Source organism: Natator depressus, chromosome 1 (genome assembly GCF_965152275.1).
Source record: "Natator depressus isolate rNatDep1 chromosome 1, rNatDep2.hap1, whole genome shotgun sequence".
NCBI classification, from domain to species: Eukaryota; Metazoa; Chordata; order Testudines; family Cheloniidae; genus Natator; species Natator depressus.
In genome coordinates, this window is record NC_134234.1 from 77,064,022 (window position 1) to 77,081,915 (window position 17,894).

Sequence of the window (17,894 nt, forward strand, 5' to 3'; positions counted from 1 at the left end):
ACACTATCAGAGGCTCGTTCACCAGCACATCTACCAATGTGATATATGCCATCATGTGCCAGCAATGCCCCTCTGCCATGTACATTGGCCAAACTGGACAGTCTCTACATAAAAGAATAAATGGACACAAATCAGACGTCAAGAATTATAACATTCAAAAACCAGTCGGAAAACACTTCAATCTCTCTGGTTACTTCATTACAGACCTAAAAGTGGCAATATTACAACAAAAAAACTTCAAAAACAGACTCCAATGAGAGACTGCTGAATTGGAATTAATTTGCAAACTGGACACCATTAAATTAGGCTTGAATAAAGACTGGGAGTGGATGTGTCATTACACAAAGTCAAACTATTTCCCCATGTTTATTCCCCCTCCCCCACTGTTCCTCACAAGTTCTTGTCAACTGCTGGAAATGGCCCACCTTGATTATCACTACAAAAGGTTGTTTGTTTGTTTGTTTGTTTGTTTCCTCTGCTGCTGGTAAAAGCTCACCTTACCTGATCACTCTTGTTACACTGTGTATGGTAACACCCATTGTTTCATGTTCTCTGTGTATATAAATCTCCCCACTGTATTTTCCACTGCATGCATCCGATGAAGTGAGCTGTACCTCACGAAAGCTTATGCTCAAATAAATTTGTTAGTCTCTAAGGTGCCACAAGTACTCCTTTTCTTTTTATGTGGGTACAGAGCTTTCTTGGGGGTCAGTCCAAGACTAGGGAATGAACTCTCCCAGGAAACTAAGGACCAGCACAAACCTCACCATCTTCTTCTCCAAGTGCAAGGCACATTTCTTTGACCTTGCCTTCTCTCACATAAACATATAGCTGAATGTGTGTATGTGCACTCCCACACACACACAGACCCCATCCAAAACTAAACTCTCCACTGAACATACTTTCCATGCCCTGCGGTGAGGATGACAGAGCAAACACATGACAGAAGTTGGATACATTGCTCAATGCATTATTGGAAGATGCTCAGGTACTACGGTGATAAGCCTGGTATAAGAACCTATATAGAAAAGACTCATTACTGCCAATTCAACAACAGAAGCTCAGTTCAAATCTTGACTAGGGAAATATGCAGGATGATTATTTAGTAAATCCAGCCATTGTATAGAGATCTTCATTAATTGGCCAAATCTAACCTACTAGCAGGCACAACAGTAGGAACTTTGAGGTGAGGTGGTCAATGCCAGAAGTGTCCATTTTTCACCATTATTTCCTTTGAGGAGCAATGCACCTTCTCCTAAGTATTTGGATTTCAGATTAGAGGATCAAATTTCATTTATTCATTGGGTGAACCAGACTGACTTTATTAGTACATACCCTTAAGTCACTAGCGGTTCCACACCCCCTTCAGAGGATATCTAAAGCAGAAAGTCCACTAGAGCAATGATTACAACAGCACAAAGCAACCACAATTTCCACTCCACCAGTGAGCTGCAGAAGGCAGTGCCAAAAATGAGGGTTGTGTTAGCAGGAAGGAGTGACGTGCTGACTCAATTCACTCCTTTGCCAGGCTTCTTTCCTGTTGACATACCCCACTTTTTTGGGTTCTGATTCAGCAACTTGGTCATAGAGCTCCCAGTGAGAATCACAGTTGTCCCTCCCACCCCTGAGCAAGAACCCTAAAGGGAAGGTGAAGACAGGGAGGAGTGTTGCTGGCACCAGGGATACACTTACACCTCTACCCGCCAAATTCATTCTAGATGGAAATCTATTAGAACAATTTTTCTAGAAAGCATCTGATTAAAACTGTATTTACAAATGAATGACAAAGACCAATAGAGAAAGATACATGGATCAAATCAACACTCTTGCAGCATACATACGCAAGAGAGTAAGGAGTCTAAAGTCCTCCTTCATTCCCATGTGCTTGTTGTCTTTATAATAGGTATATGGGGGAGAGCAGCTATTACTAAGCAGCTACTCCCTCTCCTACAAAGGTGGCAATAACAAATGGCTATGACAAACAGACAGGGGGAGCACAGGGGAATAGCAAGACAATTGGAAACAGTGTAATAAGCAACAGTCATGGTGGTCACAGCTCAACAGCTGTCATTTTCAAGAGTTTTGTAGGCATCATAATTGTAGGTAAGTTTTATGATGTAATTTAAAGGAAAGCATGACTATGTTTGCCAAAAAAACTGAGAAATGGCCAAAGTGTTGTTGTTGATGAAGCACGGGGTAATCTGTCTATAGTAAATGATAGGTAGGGTGGGGATAGGCCATTACGGGCCTTAAAGGTGAAGACAAGTAGTTTGTGCTTGATGCAATGGAAATAGAGGAACCAGTGAAGGAATGGAAAGAAGTGGGTAACGTAGTAGAACCAATGAGCTATTTCATTATGGGTTTTCCAATTTAGCAGCCTCTTCCAGCGTTGCCTATGTGCTTTCTTGCTCCTGGCATAGCTAAATAGCAACTGCTTCCCAGCTAACTGTAGCTAACTGGAGAGTAAAAGAGTTTGGGTGTGTCTGTGTTATATTAATTTTGATGGAATAAATGGGCCAAAGAGTGAAAGCTGTTAATGTGACCCTGTCCCTGTCCAACATTAAATAGTGTTAAACATGTTTTAGTGTTTCGTATACAGAGTCTTCAGTCTGCTTTGTGGCAAATACCATTAAAAATCCTTTTCAACTTTTTATTAAAGATACAGAAGAGGAAGGCAAAACAGTGAAAGCATTTGAAATGTAAAAGTCTTATGTAAGGCTTTCATTCTAACAATATCCCTTGTTCCCTTTCCCTCCCTGGAGAGAGAGTCTTGAGAAGGAAAAAAAAAACATTTAACAGTCTTTTAGATGGTATTAAAGACTGTAATAAATGGTCCTTTTATGGGGAAATGAGAAAAAGTTAGCTGAGATGGGCTGCAGCTGTCTTTATTGCTGTTGTTGTTAAAGTCTGATCCTGTTCCTAGAAGACAAAACGCGCTCAAGAAGAGAGAGAAAAGAACAGCAAAGATAGAAATGCAGCTTCTGTCTCTGGTGTTGACTCTCAATTACAACATCACTGCTGAAGAAATCCAGGCACATCACACTGTCTTATTAGTCACTCCAAGACCAGGCACCTTGTAGCAGTATTGGGCTGTTTAGGGCAGAGGTTCTCAAACTGTGGTCCGTGGACCACCAGTGGTCCGCGAGTTCCATTCAGGTGGGCTACAGATAGTTCCCTCTAAGGTGTGTTCCTCGGCAACCCCACATGAGAGAATGAAGGACCATCCATCTAATTAGCAGAGCCGCAAAGGCATGGCTCCACTAATTAAGTGCCTGGATCCTGGAGAAGATGCATGTGTAAGGTGAGGTGGTGGCCTTGGGGGAAATAGGAGGTAGATGGGAGGTGGCAGTGGGGTGAGAAGGGGGGGGGGAATTTAGGATGTACAGGACTGCGATGGCCAGAGAAAGAGGCGACTTTCCCCAGTCCCAGGGCTGCAGCTTCCGGAGAGAGACAGCCCTCCTTCCCAGTCCCAACTCTGCGGCTGCTGTAGTGGGGGAGAGACCCCCCCCCCCCTTTCCCAGCCCCAGCTCGGGGGCTGCCACAGCGGGGAAGAGCGAGCACATCCATCGCATTAGAAAAGTAACACTACTGATATTAAAATATGAGTTATGTGCTTTTATTTGTAGAACAAACAAATGTTAATTATTATTGTTTGTTTTTTAAATAGCGCTTTTATCCAAAGCGCTTTACAATAGTTAGCTAACGGTACAAACAACATTTGGAAAAATCATTAAGTGGTCCGCCGAGACCCTCAACAATTTTCAAGTGGTCCACGAAGAAAAGGTTTGAGAACCACTGGTTTAGGGCAATTCTTTTAGTTACCTCTTTCCGGTCGTAGCATTTACAGCAGCGTTACAAAATATACAGTCTTGGTCAGCTAAGCCATATGCTGATTAGATAGAAGGCAAAAGGAGAGGATAGGAAAGAGAAGAAAATAGATAGGGAAGAAAAAGGACACATGGGGATGGGGATGAGAGCAAGAACCAAAGTCTCATATCCCAGGATTCAGCCAGAGCGGATGGAGTTGATGATGTCATCTGGGTCCCTCTCTCTTGCTGGTCTGGTCAGGACATATTTCAGGATCAGGACAATGAAGACCCAGAGGTATCATGATGGATCTTAGGGCCCCAAGAGGTGCATTGGGGGGTGGCAATCATGATGTTAACGCTCATTCCTTTGTCTCCCAGTCAGTAGTTGTGAGACAGCTTCTTGCAGTTTTCCCCAAAAACTTTTAAGGACCCCCAAAAGGAAGTAATGGGTGGAATAACCCACCCCTTCATTATTTTGTTCATTAGGCCTCATTTCTGACACACCATCTGTGATCCAGTAATATCCAGTCCCACCCTTTTCTTGTTTATCAGGCCTGATCTTAACACAGATCATGAGTTATATCAGTAGGTCTTTTTGTTTGGACTAATTTAGTCTGTCTCCTTTTTACACCTTTTCCCATCAACATTTATTGTTATTAGATTATTGTGACATCTTATGAACGTTCACTCGCTTTTCACAACTGAGCTCACAATTAGGATAAATGTGTAGACCCAATAATTACAACGGAAGGGAGGGGTACCTGGCAGCCAATCAGCTGGCCCCATCTCCCCCACTCACCTAGCCAATGACTAAGCTAAGTGAAGGACCAAAGGAAGGGGGAGCAGCACCCATCCTCCCACACATGCTCTTCGGGCTTCTCTCATTCTCTGCCATCTGCTCAAAGGTCCTCTCCTGATGAAGGCCATATGAGAATATGTGTGCTTCCTGTAATAGAAACAGAGGAACCAGTGGAAGAATGCAAAGCAGTGGGTGATGTAGTCAAACCAATGAGCTACTTCACTATGGATTTTATGAGATGCATTGCCCCAGAGGAGTGCAGCTGTCCTGGCAGGTCCTGGATGGAGGCTCAGCCGCTGATGTAGCTGGCTTCTAGCCTATTGATGGCTTTGAAAATCAGGACCAAGGTCTGAAAGTATCAATGGAAGAAGACTGGGAATCAGCAGATAGACTGAAGCACAGGTCTCGTGTGCTTATCAGGGCCTGTCTCACTGGAGATATAGCCTCTGGTTTGCTTCCACCTTTTCCCCAGATATACCTGGATACAGTACTCCAGTCTAGAGGTGATGAATGCACCAGGATGGCCAGATGTCCTTCTGAGAGGCAGGGCTGAAAGTCTTCTAGCAAGGTGAAGGTGAAAAAAGCCATTTCTCAACCCTCTGACTTCCTTATCATTAACTTCATGTTACATGTGTTCAGTGTCTGATCCTTCCAGAGCTGAGTGTCACTGAAGTCAATGGGAAACAAGGGTGCTCAGCACCCTGAAGGTTCAGGATCTTGACAATTTTGCCTATATTTTAATCCACTGTTTTTCATCCACTGTTCGTGTCAAATGATTATTCACATTTTCTTTCACTGTAATAATTTGCAGCCTGAGATAGCAAAGGAACTTTGCTATGTCATCCAAACTAGAAATAGGCTGTACTAACTCTATTACACAAGAAAGGTGATGAGAAAGTATGTGAGGAACTTTGTAGGCGTTAGGCTACTTAGTGTATTTTGAAAAGTTTGTGCTGCAGTACAAGGACACCTGACTGGAAGACTATAGGAAAGGCAGCTAGGTTGCAAGGGTAGGGTCGTACTGAAGAGATATTATTCACATTATGATACAGAGTTAAAAGATGCTAGAAGTTGGCAAATCTATGCGGTATGGTTTGGGCACAAGAATCAATATGCATGGCTCTCTTCCCACTTACACTGGTGTAAATCAGCAGTAAGTCAATGGAGTTATATTGGTATAAAATAAGTATGTATGTAAAATGAGAATCAGGACAATTCTATTCAGCGAGGTTAGAAAGATATTCAAAAGACATTGCTAAGGAGCCTGAAAGCTGTAAAATAGTTTGCTAAGTGAAAATCCAAATTTGTATTTCATTGCCTGCTGGACACATACAAGATGCAGCATAATTATCTTGAATCAAGAAACGGTATTGATGAAGCCTTTGAAAAGGCAATTAATGGGGACAATGAGTGATATTCAGGGTGCCAAGAAGAGCAAGGAAGACTCTTTCAAAAGGGAAAAATAAAAGACATTGCTCTAGGGATTTTAATATTTGTACAGTGAATCTTGATGTTACAAAAAGGACTGATTTCCTGAGCACCAGCTGCAGCAAAGAACATAAACTTTGCCTCCTAAATACTGATTTTCAAAAAATGTTGTGCTGTCTAACTCTTGACCTCTGTGTCAAGAAGGATAGTGAATTGTACTCAGAGTGTTACCAGGTTAGAAATAGTAATCCAGCCATAGTGTCAAAACAATAAAGACAAGGGAAACATGTAGCTAATGAAGTACACATGTTTGTACCATTTATATTGTATTCTCAAGAATCAAGAGACCAAGTCTCTGGCTTTTTTTTTTTTTTTTTTTTTGGTAAATAACACTGTCAGTTTCATTAGTGATGTTCATTCAGGATTAGTTTATTAAGTCAATCATTCAGACAGACAAACCCTTCATCTTGATACCATCTCAGCTGCTAGTTTGTGATTTTGTTTCTTAAAAAATTAAGGGGAAAATGTTTTGATGCAGTGTACGTTTCCTATTCATGGGCTGTCACACTGTACATAAAAGGGTCTGTTTGTTGTTTTAAAGCATTTAACACTGAAGGAAAATGTCTTTAAAGATACAATGAAGCATTGTTCCTTCCGTGCAGTTGAATATGGGCCAGCTATACCCATCAGAGGTAAACACACAGCCCTGCCATTTAACTATGATATTATAAAATCTTTCCAAAGAGTCACATGTACATAATTGCATCACATTTACAATTGTCTTTGAAGTTTTAATCTTAGTTCATGCTACTAAATCACCACGAGGGTTTATTTTTAACTTGTTATATAAAAGCTTGGAAAAAATGCTAGGAACCATCTTTGAGTATGAAACGTCAAACTGAAAGCTGTTAATTGTGTAACTTCGGTGTACTGATTTATTTTTTTTAAATTAGTCCTTTTGAAGTTTTATGGCATTTCAACTGGCTGTAAAGAAAAGCAAAAAGTACCTTGTTTTAATAGTTTTATTTTTAAATTGTGCTTCGGAAGCATGACTTTGGGATATATTTATTGTGCAAGATGGATTGCACTAGACATAAATTGTCCCACTATGTCTAATTTACCCTATAAAGCTCTAGAAATATATAATTGCTTTTTGTGATTGCTGTGGTGGCCAGAATCTAAATAGCACTATAACCAGTTACCGAGTAGCAGCCGTGTTAGTCTGTATTCACAAAAAGAAAAGGAGTACTTGTGGCACCTTAGAGACTAACAAATTTATTTGAGCATAAACTTTCGTGAGCTTCACTTGAGCTGTAGCTCACGAAAGCTTATGCTCAAATAAATTTGTTAGTCTCTAAGGTGCCACAAGTACTCCTTTTCTTATAACCAGTTAGTGATCCTACCTCAGGCAGCTAGACCTGAACCTGAACATTATCAAAGTGGAGTTTTGAACTGGACATCTTGTGACCATAGGCAGTAGCTCTGTCAAATGAAATAAAAGGGAGTCTTTGTGCCAAACCAAGCCACTGAAAACCATGTTATATGTTTCAGTCAGGTGATTCTTTGCGTATGTTACAGTGAACATTATTCCCTCTCTTACACAGTCATTTTTCTCCTGGAAAGATGTGTTTGTCATCTCCTTTGATTAATAGTGGATAGTAACAATGGTTAAACTGCATTGCAATTTTTCACATACAGTAGATATCAAGTTTTAGTGCTGGTTGTTAATTGTAAATCCTTCCATTTGGATTGGCTTTCTATTCCAATTTGTATCTTTTGCTCCTACCCAAGAGAGTGAGCTTCAATTTTATTTCACACTTTGTCTTTGAAACTTTGAACGTCATATTCTTGGATTACAAAAAAGAAATGATACCATCTCTGGGGTGGAAAGCAGATTGAAACATCAGTCTCTTGATTTAACTTTGTATCTTGGTGAGGCATCCTACCTGTTAAATTTGCAGGATTGCTAATAAAAGTCATAACATACCACATGGTGGTGATTTAGATTAAACAAGCATATTAATCACTGAGGAACGGGATCAGAGCTCTTTATCCGAGCAGAATCGTTAAGTAGAATTACGGTATATAACATACAGTTATACAGTTACAGTTAAGTAGCTGCCATTGAACTTGGTGGCAAAACCTATTCTACAGAGGTAGATTTCTCTGAAACAAGTTGTGTGCAAGAGCGCCACCTATAGTGGAATTTCCAGATTTATTTCACAATTGGTCAGAGCATAATTTCTCAGTGAAAATGAAGATGTGAGGTTCATAATAATAAAAGTAAAAAAGATAATTGAAATATCCCTTATGAAACAGCTGGTACAATTTTATTTGAGATAAATGCACTTTGACGCCTTTGTCCTAAGAAATGTATTTATATTTTTATATCAGGTTAAAATGACCTGTACTTTCCAAAATGTTTTAGCTAAAATTTCAGTTTTTCTTATGTTCGTTTTTTATTTTTGTCTAATAATTAATAGTGATTCAATATTGATTTTGTTAATTGTCAGGTTCTTTTAATTATATATCCAATCTTATTAATATTCAATGTGCACTGAAATTTGTTTCCGCATTTGATGTCTAGAGCTTGATGTGTGTGTGTGCTTTTATATATTATATATATACCAATATAACCAAATAAATCAGTTACATTTTTATATCATTTTTTGAATAAACTTCTGTGCCATGTTATTGTAGCTCTATTGGTCCCAGGATTTCAGAGGACTAAGGCAGGTGAGGCAAGAAGTTGGTCCAGTAAAAGATATTACCTCACCCACATTGTCTCTTTGAATGAAATTGTTAGTTAAGAAAGGCATCTAACTTAACTTGGTATAAAATAATGTGTAAGCAAGTCCAGGATGCCAGGGAAATCGTTAATCAAAGTACCATTGCTATAATGAGTTGATATCCCCCAGAAACAAAGACCTAAATGGTTGTAAATCTGATGCAGAAGTTAATTATGAGGGATAAGGGCCAAAACAGTGAGACGAAGAAGAAGAAATATCACTGGTTTGACAACAATGGCTGCCAGAAACAACTTGCAAATCATGAAACTATGCACGGACAAAAAGTTGACTGTAAGTTATGGTGAAACTAGGTCTCTTAATCAATGGGAAGAAAAAGTGATTTATGTGAATCTTTAATTTTCAGTTACTGAAAGTCAATGTGGTGGCAAGTAGTGACAATGTTTTACTACAGACCATCAGGAAAGTATTTTATTTTTTCATTTTCAAAAAACGTATGAAGTTTTTAAACATAAGCCAAGATCAATCATTTTACCAATCACACAAAAAGCAGCTCCTTTCCCAAGTGAAGCATGAATTAGCAGGGTAATGGATTAGCATAGTATTCTGAGTTGATGTCTTGGTAATGAATTAGCAGAGGCACCAAGATATCAACTCAGAACATCATGCACTTCTATTGCTTCCTCCAGCCAAGCATTCCCAATGCTGTACCAGCCATTAATTTAGCTTCCCGTTGCAGGGCCAGGAATGGAATGACAGAATAAGAAAATTCACCAAAGGCTCCAGTTCTGAACACAAAATCACCTTCCAGGTAGGGTTTGTTATGAGTTAATACAAACGGACGTTAATTGGATAAAGTCTCTAGCTGGAGTCTCTCTCTGAAGTTTACCATGGAGTAAAACACAAAAATATAAACCAAAAAGTGAAAACCACCACAGGACAGTTTAAGTTTTCTCAGCATTCCCTTAGCTTGTTGTCAAGGCAAGCCTTTACTCTCTCTCCTCTCTGCCAATACCTCTACATTTAACTCCTAAATGTGTCCCCAGCCGCCATTAATTAATTTCCAGGTGGCAATTGCCAAATTTCAGGTCAACAGCTGGTTCAACAAGGCCTCTTCAGAGGGACCCCACTAAGACAGAGTACAAACAGAGTAGACAGAGTAGTACAAACTCGTGGCGAATGGGGGAAGTCCCGGATGACTGGAAAAAGGCTAATGTAGTGCCAATCTTTAAAAAAGGGAAGAAGGAGGATCCTGGGAACTACAGGCCAGTCAGCCTCACCTCAGTCCCTGGAAAAATCATGGAGCAGGTCCTCAAAGAATCAATCCTGAAGCACTTACATGAGAGGAAAGTGATCAGGAACAGTCAGCATGGATTCACCAAGGGAAGGTCATGCCTGACTAATCTAATCGCCTTTTATGATGAGATTACTGGTTCTGTGGATGAAGGGAAAGCAGTGGATGTATTGTTTCTTGACTTTAGCAAAGCTTTTGACACTGTCTCCCACAGTATTCTTGTCAGCAAGTTAAGGAAGTATGGGCTAGATGAATGCACTATAAGGTGGGTAGAAAGCTGGCTAGATTGTCGGGCTCAATGGGTAGTGATAAATGGCTCCATGTCTAGTTGGCAGCCGGTGTCAAGTGGAGTGCCCCAGGGGTCGGTCCTGGGGCCGGTTTTGTTCAATATCTTCATAAATGATCTGGAGGATGGTGTGGATTGCACTCTCAGCAAATTTGCAGATGATACTAAACTGGGAGGAGTGGTAGATACGCTGGAGGGGAGGGATAGGATATAGAAGGACCTAGACAAATTGGAGGATTGGGCCAAAAGAAATCTGATGAGGTTCAATAAGGATAAGTGCAGGGTCCTGCACTTAGGATGGAAGAATCCAATGCACCGCTACAGACTAGGGACCGAATGGCTAGGCAGCAGTTCTGCGGAAAAGGACCTAGGGGTGACAGTGGACGAGAAGCTGGATATGAGTCAACAGTGTGCCCTTGTTGCCAAGAAGGCCAATGGCATTTTGGGATGTATAAGTAGGGGCATAGCGAGCAGATCGAGGGACGTGATCGTTCCCCTCTATTCGACACTGGTGAGGCCTCATCTGGAGTACTGTGTCCAGTTTTGGGCCCCACACTACAAGAAGGATGTGGATAAATTGGAGAGAGTCCAGCGAAGGGCAACAAAAATGATTAGGGGTCTAGAGCACATGACTTATGAGGAGAGGCTGAGGGAGCTGGGATTGTTTAGTCTGCAGAAGAGAAGAATGAGGGGGGATTTGATAGCTGCTTTCAACTACCTGAAAGGGGGTTCCAAAGAGGATGGCTCTAGACTGTTCTCAATGGTAGCAGATGACAGAACGAGGAGTAATGGTCTCAAGTTGCAATGGGGGAGGTTTAGATTGGATATTAGGAAAAACTTTTTCACTAAGAGGGTGGTGAAACACTGGAATGCGTTACCTAGGGAGGTGGTAGAATCTCCTTCCTTAGAGGTTTTTAAGGTCAGGCTTGACAAAGCCCTGGCTGGGATGATTTAACTGGGAATTGGTCCTGCTTCGAGCAGGGGGTTGGACTAGATGACCTTCTGGGGTCCCTTCCAACCCTGATATTCTATGATTCTATGATTCTATACAGCAGGGCTTTTGGGTTCCTGCTTCCATAGCAGGGGTGCCAAAAATCTATATACTTTGGGTATGTCTACACTGCAAAGAAAACACAGCCGCAGTCAGTCTCAGAGCCAGTTCAATTGACTGGGACTTGCAGCATTTGGGCTTCAGGGCTAAAAAGAGCAGTGTAGATATTTAGGCTCAGGCTGAAGCCCAGGTTCCAAGACACTGCTATTTTTAGCCCCGCAGCACAAGCCGCATGAGCCCAAGTCAGTGGACCTGAGCTTAGACTCCGTGCCGCAGGTTTTTCTGTGCAGTGTAGACATCCCTTAGACACTCCTCATACCAGTATAGTAGCAGGTATTCCTATCACCAATTTTCAGATGAGGGAACTGAGGAACACAAATATTAAGTGGCTTCCTCGAGGTCACACAGAAAAACTCTGGCAGAATCCAGGGTTCCACCCTCAACAACAAGTTAATTCTCCTCAAATAAATTGGTTAGTCTCTAAGGTGCCACAAGTACTCCTTTTCTTTTCACCTTATGGAGTGGGTGTTAGCCCCACATCATGGATGGGAAACAGAGGCAGAAAGGTTATATGTGTAAACAAAGGCTGAGAGAATCATAACCAGATCCAAATTTACTGATTTCTAAGCCTCTGCAGAACACACTGCCTTGAGGCATGATGTAGTAGTGAGTTTTCATGTAAGAGACGTGTGGTAATATTAGCAATGTTTGATACAAGTTCCTCTTTTTCTGTGCACTTACACTGTTAAGGACAATATGCTACTGGAGTTGGGATATTCTATTCAATAGAAAGCTATATGCATCCAAATATGGACTACATTGTTAAAAGTTCTAAATGGAACATTATCAGGAGAAAATATCAGAAAACCTCAAGATAACCTTTTTAACTCAAACTACAGAGCTCTTTTAGATTTCCAAGAGGGTTAATAAAAATGCAGCAATTGCATTTCGTAAACATGCTGAAGACGACTCACAATGACAAAATGAAACATCCCTAAGAAATAAAAGCAACCTGCCAATTATAACAAGGAAAACTCAGCAACCTATTAATTCCCCTTAATTAACTGAAACTTTGTAAGGGACCAATCCCCCACCTAATTTATATACAATGTATTAAACAGGCATGGCCTTTTCAAGAAAACATTCTTTAACATGAAAAATCCCTCCCTCCTTGATGTTAAGATTCTTCAATAGGGGATAGCCTTCATGCAAAATGAGGGTATTCTGGATCAAATTCTAGGAAGTGAGGTATGATTAACACAGTAAAGGGGAAAGTGGGGCATGGATCAGCGTTTAGGTTACACTTCCCCCAGCCCGAGCCGGGTAAGCTAATGATCCAACCCGGGGACGAAATTTGGTGAAGAATCCTGGTCACGTGCCACCTGAGCCACATTGCGCATAGCAAAGAAGAAGAACACAGTGAGGTTTCAGCTAAAGAACATCTAGTGCTAAGAGCATTAGAGGATTTTAAATGAAGTCATGAAGATACAATGTGTACTAGAAAAAACAATGTAAACGTGATTTTAGGAGAGTTGGCATTGATGGGAATGCAGTATGAAATAGGGAATATCGATTTGAATTTAACAGTATAGGTTAAATCTTGTCCCCAAAATTCAGAAACATTCAGAAAAAGCTGCTGTAGCAAAAATACAACAGAAGCAATTGCAGATAATATAAAAGTTATCCTTAATCCACTACCACATAGTAAATGATTCTTCTTAATTAATTAATTGCTGGTATTTGGTGCCTCTATGCTAAAATGATGGGCACGCTAGAAATGATGATTGATTAAGGTAAGAAAAGTTGCTTGTAATAAATGATATATGTTCTAATAAAATATCGCTAGATAGGCTCTTAACATGGTAGGATTTGGCATATATATATGTATAAATTGTCATTGCAATAAGCTATCATTGGTAAGTTTACTACACATGCTAATGTCTCACAGAGGTTCACTATCTCAAATATATAAACAAAAATATTTCTAAGTAAGAGCCAAATGCACCCTGTAGGAAACTGATATCATAGCCAACGAATTGTTTATTTATAATACTTGAGAAGTTTTTAAAATAAATTCTCATGAAAAGCTAAACACTTGGCAATACATGTCCAATGAATGTCTACAGTCAGAGATACTTACAAAGTAAGAGAACTGAAAGAAAAGCCAAAGAAAAATGTATCTTGCTGTAAGAAAAAGCTGGGAGTGACCTATGCAAATAAAGTAATCTAATCCTTAATGTCCAATCCTGTTCCCATGAAGTGAATGACAAAACTTCCTTTGCATTCAGTTGGAGCAAGGCTGAGCTCAAAGTGCAAGGAACAATTCTGCCTTAGCGAGAGTATGGCCTAACCTAATATACCTTTACCATCTGTAACTTATGATACCAGTGCCTGTTCCTCTATGCCTTCCTGCTACTCCCAATGCAATCTAGGTAAAGCACGCAGGATGAGGTCCTTTGGGATGAACTCACTGAAATTCCTTAGAATCAAATTTCTGGACTCTGTTATTAACTTGTGTATTATGTGCATACTGCTGTCTCTGTATGGGGGCTGCCATCAACTGAACTTTCAGGTAATCTTGTTGCACCTTTTACAAAATGATACTATGTCTATATATATTTTCTTGACTCAAAGCTATTAACACCCTGTTTTACATATCAAGTGGAAATATTTCTGACATTAATTGTTTAATTTAAATAGCCAGCAATATTAAACTCAACATTTATGCTAAAAAGCTTTTCAAGCTTTTCAAAGACAAACAATCATAATAAAAATGTTCTTGTTTAATCTACAAAATAAGTACATTTGATTGTAATTATTTGGATAATGACCAAGCAAGTACATCAGGCACATCCCTTCCAGGAGATAATTAAAGGCATACAGGAGCAAACAATATCCCTGAAAATAGACCAACACATTCTGACTCTGAAGATGACTCTAGTAATGAAAATCAGTCTTTTGCAAATGACTCATCTTCTGAAGACTTCACTGGAGATGTTGAAAATCAGGATGATGCATGTGAAAATAAAATTATGGATATGAAGATGAGGAACAGTAGTCTATCACTGAAGAGCTGTTTGATAATAATGAAATTGAGAAACCAGCTAGTGGTACAGAAACAAATGAAAGCAGAAGAAATGTCAATGGTAATAGTGAATCAGTAACTATTTATTTAAATGTAAAATGAAGAGATAGCAGACAAAGAGGAAATATAATAGAAAATGGCATGCCTGACTCCATAATGAAGTGAAAGGATAAACAGGTAAATTTGCAAAAACCGAAGTAAACTTTGCTGATGAATGGAGATTACTAACACAGTGTGTTAATATCAAATAGCAATTTAGTGACATCAGTGCCATAGGGCCAAATCCTAAGAAGTGTTGAGAATCTAAAGACTAAGTGGGAGTTGTGGGTGCTCAGCATCTCTCTGGATTTGGTTTTTAATCTTTAGTGAAATGAAGATTCGAATTACCTACATAAGGGAAAAAAATCTCCTGTTCATTTTAATCGTCACATTACAGTTGATGGTGCTAGCAGCAGTACTGATGAAAATGTACCTGATATAACACCTCCACAGGAAACTAATGATCATAATGAATCTACTTGTCACTGAAGTGCAAAGATGCAGGCCCATAAATCTGAAGGAAAAAAAACAGCTAAAGGCAAACAAATTATCAGCACAAACAAATGATTGTTTTATCATTGTTTTCATTCCTGCTAGATTTATTTATGGTCTTTCCCCTCTAAATGAATAAAATGTCCACAAATTATCTTTAAAAATTTGTTCTATTTTTACCCTTCACTGTTTCCCTTCCACAGAGCTTTCCACGTTTTTCCAATTTCTATTAGCTCTGTTTAATTGTCATTGTGTGATGGCTGATTAATCTCTTCCTTTCCTTTTCATCGAAAGATAATCAGTGGTTAACTGGTATATAATATTGGTTCCTGCTGTAGTTAATGCTCTGTCAAACCTAGTTTTAGAAATTTTAAGTTGGCTATAAATTATCACCCTGGGCTGAAATTTAAAACCAGAGCCATTATACACAATATTCAATTTAAATTAAATATATTTGAAATTTTCCCTTTTTTAGAGTTTATGAAGCACCTGTGAAAATGCAGCATTTCCTGTAAAATGTTTGCATTAACAAAAATTTTATCAAAATTATGCACAATATTTTTCCCACGTCTGTATACTGACAAAAATAGAATGCAGATTTCCACTGTGCATGTTCAAGTACTGAGCTAGGTTGGCTGGGACTAACCACAAGGTTGAAGTCTTGTGGTATTTCTTCATGTTCCCTTTTTGTCTGAACCTGTTCCACTAGCTCAGGAGCATAACCAGAGGCCATTTTGACTTGTTATTTACTAGGTGTTTCCAGTAGCACCCGCAATGTGCTTAGCCATTTTCCAAGCATAAAAGAAGAGAGGGTCCTTACCTCAAAGAACTCACAAGCTAAAAGATAAACAGACTATAGGGTAGATCCAAAAAGGCACTCAGGTTCCTAACTGCCTTTCTAGGTACCTAAATCCATCATTTAGACACCACTGACAACCTTGAAACCACTGCTAAGCTGCCAATGAATCCTGTACGCTCCCAGGTTTCTGCTAATAGACATGCACAAATCCTCCGAAGTCCTGAGGCCAACCCACAGTTAAGGAGCTGTTTGGAACCTTACTCAGAGCTGACTCCTGACAGCATTCTTAAACTAGGCTTTCCCCTGCTTCTCTCCCACAGTGGCGTGCAATCTGGTATGTGTTCTCAGCCTTACAGGTTGTGGCGAGGGAAAGACAAGAGTGCATATACACATCTGGGGTTAGGGCACTCAACTGAGATGTGTGAGACCCAAGTTCAAACCTCTCATCTGCCCTATTCAGAGCTGGGACTTGAATCCACTTAAGTACCCTAACAACCAGGCTATAGAGTATTCTGGACTGCGTCTCTCAATCTCTCCTGTTGAAGCTGTTCCACTTTGTATAAATAATTAAATATTAATTGGAGTAAGGGCTAGAAAGCAAGATGTTGACTTGGCATCCTAGTGGTTAGGGCACTCACCTCTGAAGTGGGAGAGTCAAGTTCAAGTCCCTGCTCCAATAAATATTCAATTGTTTATACAAAGTGGAACAGCTCCAATAGGAGATACTGAGAGACGTCTACTCCAGGCTACCCAACAGTCCAGTGGTTAGGGCACTCACATGGGAGATCAGCGTTTAGTTCCCTACTCCAAATCAGGCAGAGCAGCAATTTAAATTTGGGTCTCCCACATCCCAGGTAGGTGGCCTAACCACTGGTATAATTAGGGCTGGGGGTGAAAAAAACAGCTGACCTGGCTTGCACCCCTAACTCCAGGAGAAGCTTCACATATGAGAATTCACATATGAGCAGAGATAGGCACCTCCTTCTGGCCCAATAGTCAGATGCCTAAGCACCAGATCAATGAGAGTTAGGCACCTAAGTCCTTAAACTTCACCCCTTTCCTTTGCATTTTACTTTGAGTGCAGTCAGCTTGCCAGCTTCTGAGGATCCCTTTCTTAAGTGCCTGTATGGAACACCTGGGCACTTGACTCCCAATTCCCCTTGTGGCAGAGTACCTAGGAGTTAGGTGTTAAGCATTGGAGTGCTTAGCATTGTAAGTCCCTTTGTGGATCTGGCTCTAAACACAGAAGGAATGAGTGCAGCAGCAGAAGCAGCCAAGACCTTTATTGGCCATATGTTCATAATACAACATTTTACTAACACAATTATTTTTATTGCTGGTGGTTTGGTTTTGTATGTGTGAAATTATATTTTAGTTACTCTTCCCCCTAAGTACACACACAATTTTACCAAAATTATCTGGTTAACTGTTTCTTGGCCATTCATCAGGAGTTGGTCATCCAGCAGCAGATCAGCTCAAGAAATGTGTTATACTTGTAGAAGACTGCCGAAAAGTAGGCAGAAAACAACTTAAAAAAGGAGACAATAAAGGCATCAAGGCTAGTATCACTAGAGCAGCAGAGGACTCATGAGGAAATGAAAAAAAGAGGACAGTTAATTAGTGGGGGACAGATTTCTACAGGGCATTGAAGGCAAGGAATCAAAACTTCAACTTGATGCTACAAAGGATGGTGAACCAATGGAGAAATCACTGAAGTGGGTGACATGACCAGTTTGATGGGCAAGGAACATGATCTGGTGGGCAACAGCCTGGAGGAACTGGATGGGCCAATGTCAGCACCAAGGGGGTCAGAGAGGAGTAAGTCAAAACAATTAAGATGAAGGCTTAAGTGAGAGTTTTAGCTATAGGGAAAAAAGGACAAAGAGATCAGGAAATATTTGGTGGGGGGAAGTGGCAAGATTTGGATATGGCTTGGATGTGTGGGGCAAGGCAGAGGACCAAGTCACAGATCATCCCAAGATTGTGGGCTTGAGGAGAACAAGGAAAGAACAGTGTCAAGAGAACTCAGGGTGGAAAAGTGTATGAGGAGGGTATGATCAACAGC

General features: G+C 40.2%; 1 long non-coding RNA gene across 3 annotated transcripts in view; it reads right to left on the bottom strand.

The window, feature by feature from the left end:
• Positions 1-17,894, bottom strand: part of LOC141982253 (uncharacterized) — a 196,342-nt gene that overhangs the window by 93,253 nt on the left and 85,195 nt on the right. Inside the window, exon 3 of one of the 3 annotated variants that reach the window (XR_012637996.1) lies at positions 4,687-4,755. The exons of the other annotated variants lie outside the window; for them this stretch is intronic. This is a non-coding gene — a long non-coding RNA (uncharacterized LOC141982253). Of the gene's footprint in view, positions 1-4,686; positions 4,756-17,894 lie in introns of those variants that run through there. 3 annotated transcript variants of the gene reach the window in all.